This window comes from Lonchura striata, chromosome 1A (assembly GCF_050655825.1).
Source record: "Lonchura striata isolate lonStrDom1 chromosome 1A, ASM5065582v1, whole genome shotgun sequence".
In the NCBI taxonomy this organism is placed as follows: domain Eukaryota; kingdom Metazoa; phylum Chordata; class Aves; order Passeriformes; family Estrildidae; genus Lonchura; species Lonchura striata.
In genome coordinates this window covers 17,407,844-17,416,954 of record NC_140741.1, presented here as the reverse complement: position 1 = coordinate 17,416,954, position 9,111 = coordinate 17,407,844, and the positions used below count along the sequence as shown (strand labels likewise).

The window sequence follows — 9,111 nt, the reverse complement described above, 5'->3', positions numbered from 1 at the left end:
CCAGTGCAGCTTTCTTCCAGAAAAACATTTATGACAGCAGGGTCCCTCACCAACTCTTTTGCCTCACCCAGCATGTGTGCCAGCCTACCAATGATTAATTCCTTAAAAAAGGCTACCCAAGAACCTTTTCTGGATTGCAGGATTAGTGTCCCTTCACTCATCTCTCTTCTATTGCTGCTACAGGAGAAACTTCTTTTATTCTCTGCCTTTCTTCAGGGAGATCATCCTTCCAGGAGCAGTGTTGCTGGCCAGCAAGCAAAAACTGTTTTATCTGAGCTTTCTCTTTTACTGCTGTTCAAAAACTAAAACAAAATGAGCACTCTGATATCCTCACTGAGCCAAACAAACATAAATATATGTATAAATACACATGTGTATTGATGTGACTTTCACCTACAAGGCAGCTGGGATCTCCAGCTTCTGAACACATGAACAGGAGCCACTGCATATAGAATTAACTCAGCTGTGCCAGTCTGCATATTGCACCCACTGAAACCTGGCCTGCAAGAGACTGTGAATCATTGTATATGTCCCCTGCAGTACAAGCTGTTATCTTTCTTGTCATTATTTGCAACAGCAGAGAAATTCCTATGTGACTCAAGCAATGAGATGGGTAATACTAAAGATGCAATACCAATAAGAAAGGAAAGCAAAGCTGCAGTGGAAGTCTTAAAGCAATATAAAACATATTGGGTTAAAGAAAGGTCTTCTCCAAAAATGCCTATTAGCCCTGATCCTCCTCTAGTGGGCAGAAATAGAGATATGGTTCTAAGAGCCCAGTGTGATGCCCAGATTCACAAACTCCCCTTCAGCATTTTAAAAGAATGCCACAACTGCTATCTTCAGGAGTGAGAGCTGGAATTTCAAAGTTGCCAGAGTCTTTTAATTTCTTTGGTTTATGAATGTTTAACTCATGCAGATTTCTTTGAAAGTTCCATTAAAAAATTCAAAACTGGGACTTGTTTGAAGATGCTACACAGCATTTGTGATAGGCAGAGTTGCCTAGTGACTGGAAGAGGATTGCAGAGCTATCACCATTATTCCATTCAGGACTCCTGCCCAAATTGCTGTGCTACCATAGGCAATACACCATTTCCTCAGCTCATACACACATAAAACAAACAACATTATTTCCTCTTCTCTGAAAATTACATTGTAAATCTTATTTAGTTAAAATATTGTGTGTTTTCCATACAATCCCCTGGAGTTAAGGCCATCACCCAGATGGAGACCTGCTTCATTTAATGCTGCTCTAAACTGAACAACCAGTGCAACAGTGATTTCTGAATATTTAAGGGCATATCTTACAAATCCTTAATTTTCCTATACTTGGATTAAGATAAAAACCTAAAAATAAATTATTGTTGACACAGCTATTCTCTCTCTTAGTTCATGACCTAAGTAAAGTCTTCATGTCTCTTTCTTCTTTTTTTTTATTGAAATGCACTTTGCTTTGAAGATATTTTTTCTTTGCCATTTAGAACCAATGGCCAGCCAACTAAAACTCCTCTAGCTAATCCCAGTTTTTTGTCCAAAGCACAAATAAGTTGCACTCAATAGAATCAGGAAAAAGAAGCGAAGCCATGAAGAAAAGCAAATGCTCTGCTCAGACTCCACTCAAACTCAAGTTTAAGAAGGATGTGCTGCCGTTTCAGAGCCATTCTGCAAACACATCTCCTGAAAAGCAGCAGGGTTCACTGCTGGTTGCGGTAGTAAGAGTCTGACGAGCTGGCATGTTTTTAAGGTAAGACAGATATTTATCTTCTGGCTTCAGTCATTTAGTGTTGGTCAGATTTTAGAAAACTCACAGTAGTTCAGTTCACCAAGTGAAGGGACAACAGTGGTAGTATGCAGGAATGGCACTTACAAACACATGCAAAGATACATTTAAATCCCAGTGAAGGCAGAAAAGGATTGACCATTTCACTGAATTATGTGTCAATCATTTTGATTTACATGTTTATAATACTAATTTTTCAGCCCCCAGTTCCTCTTCTCCTGACTTTCCCAGAAACTCCCCTTCTTTTTCCAAGTTTCATGCCCCTGCTTTTTAATTTGCTGGAATTTTGTTCCATCTCAATACAATCTACTCTAGGTAAAATCTCATCTCCCCTCTTTCTTCCCATCTGTCTCTGTATTTCTGATGTTACCTTCCATGTTGATGCTCACTTAGAACTACCTGCCCTTCTCTGCCCTTTTCAGTGTGGAAAACTGAAATATTATGATGGAGACCCACAGTTAAAAATCCTGATCCTTCAGCTCTTAGCATTTTAGCATCATGTCCTGCCTACCTCACTTTAAAAAAAAAAAAAAAAAAAAAAAAGAGTTTACTACTTCTGCTACTTTTTCCTTGGCTTTCTCTCCAGGCTCACCTGCCCTGTGAAATAACCTGAGGAGCTGAAACTCTCTTCCAGTCTCTGTCCCTACATTTCTCTGCCAGGACCACTTGTCTCACAGTGGCTGGAGTGAAACTGTCAAATAGCAAAACATAGTGAGATGGACAGTATTGATCACTCAGCCTGTTTTACACCACTGATTTTCGTGATTTAGAGCCGTCAGACTCATCTGCTGTCCCACACTCTCTCTGGTTTTATTCTCCTGCAAATATGAGTTTGGAATTGGATGGCAAATACAAACATTCACACAACTCTTGCAATGAAAGTGACTGCAGGAGCTATTCCCACTGCTTGAAATCCATCCAAAGATGATAACCCATCTCCATCAGGCTTTCAAAAGTGAGTTTAAATTCAGTGGCGTGTAGATTCTTAAGTGCCTGGATCACTTTTGAAAACAGAATTTAGAAGGATTTCTTTAAATACTGCCCTTTTTAGATTTGGGATCCTCATTTTTCTGTCTTTGCTTGCAGTCAAAGAATAAGTCAGAGCTGTGACCACTGTAGGAGAGCAAATAATATCAACATTCCTCAGCAGTATTTTCCACTCTACAATATTTAGATATATAAAAGTCAAACTTCCAAACTGAACCTTTCGTTATACATCTGTCAGACCCAAAGGTTTCTTTCTAGAAATATTATTGTTAGTCCCTGCACACATGTATATTAAATAAACTCTCCCTTGATTTCTGAGTATTACACAGTGATGACTGTTTCTTTACCTGTTTGAACTAGGACATCCAGACTCAAATTAGTCAATCCAAAGGTTTTCTAAAAAATTTACATTCAAAAAAATTAGGTATGACTGAGATCCTGTGTGAGGCTTCCACCTAACATGGTGTCCCCAGCCTTTGCCAGGGAACAGGCTGGTTTCTCATATCTTCCTGTATCAATCCTGATGTTTATGTTTTCTCTAAGAGACCCAATGATGGAGTTCCCACAACCTCTCCTGCATTGTCCCTCTACTTTTCTGTAGTTGCATATCATTGCCACATGCACCCCAGTCTTAGGAGGAAATTAAGTTACTTTCCCTTCACAGGTGACATTTCCTGGACCTCTGATCACAATCACTGTTCTCTTCTGTATTTTCTCCAGCCAGTCCACATCTTTCTTGACTTGCACTACACAATAGCCTTAAAGCTAAGGTATTGCAGATGCCAAAAAAAGGAGAAAAATGTTATGGGTCATGCAGGTTATACTGCTGTTGATTCTTTCTGAAATATTTGCCTTTTTCAGAAGAGCATGACATTATTGACTTACACTTGGCTTATGCCCTGTCATCGCTCTCAGGTCCTACTCCACAGAGCATCCACCAAAGGCTTTTCCCCCCAGCTGAAACTTCTGGTCATATGAGCCTGAGTGTGACACATGTAACCCTTCCCATCAAATTGCATTTCTTTTAAATGAGAGGTACTTTCTGCTCTAATCTAGGTCTTCTGTGTGCTCTCAGTCTCTCCTAGCACCACATCACATGGGAATTCACTAAGTAGGCTCTCTTTTGTCACCCAAATTACATCAGAAATACTGACTAGCTCTGCACCCAGGACAGACTCCTGCAGAACACCTTAAATCCACCCCTTTATTTTGACAGCAAACCCCTGGTAATTCTCTACATTCAGTCTCCTAACTGATTTTGCTCCATAAACAGCCCTATAAACAGCAATTTCACCAGCATCAGGTTACCTATCAAAATGTCACAAGACACTGACAAAAGCCTAAAGAAAGTGCAAATATGCCATCTTCTCCTTTTCCCTTATCCACAGGGTATGATAGCATCTCACAAAAGGAAGTTAGATTGCCTTGACATGATTTTTCACCTTGACATGACAAATCCATTTGTGGCTATTCATCTTGTTAACTTCTCTCTGCTTGCAAAGAATTTTATTGGTTACTTCTGTCAGAATTTTTCTGGGACTTAAAGGAAAGATAACAGAGCCAAACACCCCAGTTCCTTTTCCTGAGAATTCTTGTGTCTCAAAAGCAAGCCAGTGACAGCTCAGAGTACTTCATCCATCCCAAGCAGCAGCTCATCAAGACCACTAACTTTAAATCACTTAGGTATTTTCAGTCATGTTTTAGAAATGAGAGAGACAGCAAGAGTGTTCTTTACTTTGAATTATTGATCATCAAACTGCAGTTTTTGCATGGAAGTATTTCTAAGTACTCCTGACCCAACGTGTGGTCCTGGATCAGGCTGGAAACCTTAACCCAAAGGGTGGCAAGTACTCACAAGATCCATGGTAATTAAGCCTGTTTAATTGACCCTGTTACAGCTCACTTTCTCAGCTCTCTTGTGACTTCAGAGATGATATTTTCCTATCTAAAGTCTCTGAGAAACATGTGAGTGGTGTTTGTGGTGGTAGGTCATCTCTCGACTGTGTGAAGACAACAGCCTAGTGTACTTGCACTGAGTTAATATTTTACTGCTTCTAAAGGAAAAAAAACTAGAAACAAATAAACAACAACTCCTTTTGTTTCTGTCTTTCTTTTCAAGTATCAGATAAATCACAAGATGCTTGCAGTTAATAGAAACAGGGACAATATATGCAGACTAATGCCAGCAAAACAGTCATATGCCTCTTGCTTTTGCAGGGCCTGATCATGTGTTGCCTCCTGCAGCTAGAGAGGATGCAGTTTTATAGGTGCTTCAGATCTTTCTTGGACTGGTTATCAAAGCTTTTTTGCCCTAAGATTTGTGACCATTACCAGGACATATATGCTGGCAGCAGTTACTAACTGCTCACATGGGAAAAGCCCAGAGGCATTTCTTTACAGTTGTTTTATTTTATACCTCTACTTTAATTTGGAGGATGACCAATTAATGGATTAATTTTTGTTCTCTTAAACTCACTGACTTCAGCCAAGCAACAGAAAGCTAATCTATTTCTGGAGTTGTCTCTTCACCCACTACCATTAAGCAAATTTTTGCAAACTTTCCTCAACACTTGCCTCACTAAAACACAAAGTCATTGAACTGTGATGTAGCCCAGCAAACCTGGTTTGTGAGATGGGCACTTTCCTTAACTGAGGCAGTTCTACACCTTCCCAGGGACCAGGGCATGATCCTGAACGAGGTGGTCACTTCCCCCCTGCCCCTTCTAATTAATAAGATTATTTAAGGTCCTAATAATCCACCAAACCAAAAGTAGCTGTTAACCTTGGCAAATCTCAAAAGAAGAAATGCCTGCAGACAGCATTTGTGATCTTCCACTGCTGAATGGCCTGAGCTGTTTTTCTCCCCACACAAAATACTATTAAGACCAGCTATACAAGCTGTGCACTGAATTAACATAGAGAAAGTCTCCCTATCAGATTCCTAATGGCATCTTGCTATATCTTGCCAGCTGAGGACACTGCCAATAAATATGTCTGCTTCTCTATCTCTCTTTCAGACACAGGACAAAATTCAAAGTGGTTGCTGCTTGGTAAGATGCTCAGATGTTGAGAAAAGCAAGTCATTCTGGAATACCAGCACCAGGGAAGCTGGAAGTCAAACTCTTCATTACTCTAATCCCAAAAGCTTTCTTGGAAATATGATTCTCAATTTTCCATCTTCCCCTGGTTTTCATTCTTTCAAATATTTGAATGCACCGTTTAATTTACAGTCAGAAATGACACCCCCTTTGCTTTCTGCCTTCCCCTGGACCAGCATAATTTTCCATTTACTTTGAAAAAAATCAAAGCGTTCTCAAGTTGCAGCTCTTGACAGGCAGCAGTGCTGCATCTCTCTGTCCCTGCATGTGCACACAGCAAGAGCAGCAGCAGCTGCCACTGGTGCCCAGACCTCCTCCCCTCAGACTGACAACCTGTCTTAATGTTGAAAAACAGTTCAAGGTAGCACTTGAGACCAAACATGCCATTTTTCTTGTCAAAATGAAAGCTGTAAATTTTAAGCCTAATGCTTAATGTATCCAGATATTGAACAGAGGGACTTTTATCCTCAGCTTAATGGTCTGTCTAAAATCATCAAAAAAGATTACTTAAAAATTCAAGGTCCTCAGAGGTCCCATAAAAATTGCGTGAACCATTTTTTTCAGAGCTTTTGGGGAGGCTAGGGGATCCTTTCATATATTTTTCTTTCGCTTTGCTTTTTTTTCAAATGCAAGGGGAGAGCATGTACAGAAAGATTTGTACCTCCTTTTTTCCCTGAGCTTGAAAGACTCACAGATAACTGTGACAACATTTAGGGGAGCCAGAGCTCGGGCTGCAGTGAATTAGCCCGGCTCCAGCAGTTTGCAAGGAACAAGGACGATGCACGGCAGCAGCCGCTGCTGCCCTGGCTGTTCCTTTCCAAAGCTGCCCTCTGAAATGAAATCCAGCACTTCCAAGCACTCCTCAGAGACACGGGCTCCAGAAATCATTCTCACTCAACCTGCCTGTTTGGAGTTGATTTGTTCTGCTAATGTCGGTGAGACGGCTAAGGATATGAAGGTTCTGTTTGTTTGGGTTTTAGGTGTTAAATGGGGAGAATCGGCTGTATTTCCTTACGGGGATTTCAGAGAGGGTTTGCACAGCCAGAAATCCTGGAATTACTGGCAGAGCACTCTGAGACAGTGCAAACTTCCCCCTTTGCCCAAACCAGCAAAGCATCCCCTTGTCCCTGGCACTGCAGCACCTTCAAGTGCCAGAGGTGCCTGCCAGGGCTCCAAGTGGGAGGCAAACCTCCTCACCAGGAGGAGGCAAACAACAGTCTAACCCAGCACTCGCCACCTTTCAGGTTTCCCACATTTACCAAAACCTCCTGTAGACTAAAAACGTGCATAAATGTATACTGACAAATATTTTCCCCCCACTGCTGCAGCTTTGCAGAACTAAAATCTAAATATACTCTGAGTCTATACAACTAAAAGCTTTTTAAGTGTGTCAACATCTGTCCATACCTACAAGTCACACTGTAGTCAAACATTTGTATTTGTCTGTAACTTGCAATAAAAAGCATTAATAAAATAACAAGTGTACACAGATTATAGGCTGCATTTTGAAATGTTAGTAAACACAGTGTTTATAAGTCAGACTATAATGTTTCCAGACAAGCTGTCAGTAGGAGCCAGCTTTACAAAAACTTTCTAATTGTTTCTTTATTTCTATTCCCAACTTTTCATTATAGTTCCTTTTAAAAGAAAAAAGTACACATTACTCACATTGTGGCAGCCCCTTGGACAAAATATATTCAAATTTAAGGCTGATGTACCATATCTGGAAATGACAGTTCCACGAATAACACCCAGAAAATTCCTTGTTCAGTAATGCTTTTGCAAAAAACCAAAAATATCAGGCAAGATCTTCACTTCTTCTGATTTTACACATATGAACTGAAATCTTGCTAAGATTTTAGAAAATGGGAATATGTAAACACCAAAGCTTAAGAGTATAATTTCTTTAATCAAGCATAGCAGTTCTGCATGCATGCAGCTTCAGTGAACTGACAAAACATACTTAGCTCCCCATGTTCAGCTGCTGTAAAAATCAATTTCCCCCCCCACAAACTTTGAGCTAAATCAATTTATATAATCTGTGGATTCTGACCCTGCCTCTACAAAATGGTGCTGCAAACTTTAGCAAGTTTACTTGTAAGATTTCTTGCACCTCCACTTTCTATTTTTGGTTAACAGTATCATATAAGCAACCTGATTCTTGTTTTTAAACTAGTCTTTCAGTCCTTCCATGTCCAAACTCCTTCACCACTTTGCTACCTGTTTAAATTTCTAAAGGGATTTGATCTTGCTGAAGATCTAGAAAAAGGGAAAGATTTGGAAATGTGCTTGTTTGCAATTTGTTGGTTTGGGTTATTTTCCCTCTCAAAGGTAATTCTGTGTGGTTGTCAGGTTTAACAAAGGACACTACACGAGAAAAAGTAAATTTTCCACAGCTTTGGTTCCATAGAGAATGCTACCAAAAATATATACATTTGAGTTTAAAATTAACTGCAATTTTTATAACCATTTTGAAAGTTTTTCAGGAAACACAAGATTTAGTAGTTAATTCTTAGAAAGGAAAATTAACTTGTCTTTACAATAATTATTTCCACAGGGTGGGAAATATATTCTCATAGTGCCAGATCTCCCATGCTGGGAAATCAAATAATTTCAGGAGAAGGTGCTCAGAAATCCTGGGGCTGGCCCCAGCCACGTGCTATTCAAGAGGAGGCATCAAATTGCTCCTGCATTACCTGTAACCCTCCCTCTCTGTTCAGTGGAGTATTAAAAAAAAAAAAAAAAAAAGCTCTAATAAATGCATTCAATAATTGTTGGGATTGCTGCTCTGTGTTCTGTTATAAATGGTTTATGGACAACCATCAATTCATTCTGCTCATCACTCTAACAAGTTCAATGTACTACTCGGAGCAAAGGATGACTATTTAACAGCATTTGGCAGGAAAATTTGTTGCATGCCACAACTTTACAAAGAACATTAAAATCAATGACAATTTATAAACCAAAGACTTGGAATTTTGCTTTGGATTCCCATAATTCATCAGAATAAAGCTGTCAGATACCTTTTATTATTAATTAATAGCATGCTGTCTGGCAGCTTAGCAGCAGCAGCCGTTTTGCCAGGTTAGCAGTGACATCTTGTGGTATTTTTACCCATTGCTGCTGGTTTTAGCTTTCCTGTAAATGTTATCTCTTCATAGCACAGAGTGTATATAGGAAAGAAACATATTGTGCAGACATTAACATCAATAAGGTTCAGTAATAAACAAAAAAATTTGATCTTGA

The 9,111-nt window shown here is 39.6% G+C and overlaps 1 long non-coding RNA gene across 1 annotated transcript; it reads left to right on the top strand.

Annotated features, from left to right (window-relative positions):
* The first annotated feature begins 839 nt into the window (after positions 1–839).
* Positions 840–8,638, top strand: LOC146763396 (uncharacterized). Its single transcript, XR_014952195.1, has 3 exons — positions 840–1,744; positions 5,785–6,800; positions 8,423–8,638. It is a non-coding gene; the product is annotated as an uncharacterized LOC146763396 (long non-coding RNA).
* Positions 8,639–9,111: the final 473 nt, after the last annotated feature.